The sequence below is a fragment of the Choloepus didactylus genome, chromosome X (genome assembly GCF_015220235.1).
Source record: "Choloepus didactylus isolate mChoDid1 chromosome X, mChoDid1.pri, whole genome shotgun sequence".
NCBI lineage: Eukaryota > Metazoa > Chordata > Mammalia > Pilosa > Megalonychidae > Choloepus > Choloepus didactylus.
The window spans coordinates 156,857,991-156,859,780 of NC_051334.1; the positions used below are offsets into that span (position 1 = coordinate 156,857,991).

The window sequence follows — 1,790 nt, forward strand, 5'->3', positions numbered from 1 at the left end:
GAGTGTTCACATTCTTCAGGTACAACCGTGGTAAGGAGAAGGAAAGATTAGAGAACATCAACTACTGACCATATGGAAGTTTTGAATGAAATAAATTCAGAGACTCAGACCAGCTGAATGAAAATTAATATGTACATGTAAAAAATGAGTTAGATAATGGGAGAGAGGACAGAGAGAGAGCCAGGAGGGTGGGGAGTTGCACTGAGGTTGGAGATGGTGGCCTTCAAACTAGCATGTGGTATTTCCTACATGGGGAATATGGTCAGATGGGGTGAAGTTGCAGTCATGGTCTGGACCCTGGAAATTTGATTCCAGTATGTTTGGAGAAATGTCTTGTTAGTTCATCAAACTGAGCAAACTTCCATGTACATCCTTCCCAAGTAAATTTGTAGGGTTTTCTCCTGTATGTCTTCTTCTGTGTGCTTTCAAGTGAGAGCTTTTAGTGTAAACTTGGTTGCATCCATCATAATCACATATATGTATCCTACATTTCCTTTGGGTGTCTGGAGATTTCACAGGTAAAGTTCTCACCCCAGGCATACAATGACTGAAGGGTGATTCTCTTGCAACAATGCATGTGAGTTGGGGGATGGCAGTGAGTTCATTAAAGGGTTGACATTTCTTCAGGATAATAATCTGTCCTCTGAGGTTCAATCCCAAGTTCTATTTTAACTTTTTTTATGTAATGTAGTCTTTTCGTATGATTCAATTGTGGGTACTTGCAAGCTACTATTTGAATTCTCCATCTCCTCAAACAAGGAGATCATGAGCGGCTGCTGGAGGTGACTGGTATACATAAATGGGATGGGCAGTACTGAGATAACTGTATGACCAGCAGTATCCATGGGCTTCATATTCCATGCCAGGAGAGGGTGGCAGCCATCATCAGTGGCACGGCCAGTGGTGTGACAAAGTGCTCTACTCCAGGTGGAGGGGGCAAGTACTTCATTGGTGGGCTGGACAAGGGCATGCTCATCCTGGGTGAAGCTCTGCTGCGTGATGACCAGAATTTCAACAAGAATGGGGAACTCCCAGCCAAATGTGGTGAACTGTGCTTGTCCACCGTCTCCATCTGTATTCCATGAGAAAGGCCTTCCGAAGTCTGAAAGAACTTATCTGGTAATGGTGTGGAGTAAATGACTCCATACTTGTTGGGTTTAATTGGCTCCATGTAATTAGATGGGTATGACACTGAGACAGGGTCCATGGCCTCTTGCTTAACAGAACTGGGTCAAACATTAGCATTCTTTCAGCTAAATATTCTAAGGTGTTCTGGTGTTTGGCTTTGAAAACTGTGGTGCTGAATGCAGTAGACAAGAAATAAAGGCAGGGCTCAGGCTTCCTTTAACCCTGCAAATGCAGTAATGTCAGCAGCCTTGTTTGGGCAGCAGCAGTGGCTGCAGGGAATGGGGATGGGTGAGCCAAAGACAGGTGTGGTATGGCTTGGGTAGGTGCTCAGCTTCATCTGTCTCTGCACAGCTTGGTTCCTGGCTCCCCTCTAGCTCCTGGCACCAACTCCAGGCAGTTCCATGACACTTCTGCCACTTGCTCTGTGAGCCTCCTGAGGCTGGTGGGGTAAGTAGAGGCTAGGACCTGGGGTGAGAGGGTCAAGAAAGGGATAGGGATCCACCACAGTCCCCCAGGCTGGGCAGGTCCCTACCCACTTGGGTCAAGGCAGCTGCATGGACAATTGATTTTTGACAAGGGTGCCAAGACTATTCCATAGACAATGTATAGTCTCTTCAAAAATTGCTACTGGTAGGCATTTCAACCAAAGTGCTAGAAATGAA

At 45.9% G+C, this 1,790-nt stretch overlaps 1 pseudogene; it reads right to left on the minus strand.

Annotated features, from left to right (window-relative positions):
* Positions 1 to 223: 223 nt before the first annotated feature.
* LOC119523798 lies at positions 224 to 1,245 on the minus strand (annotated as a pseudogene).
* Between the last annotated feature and the right edge of the window lie 545 nt (positions 1,246 to 1,790).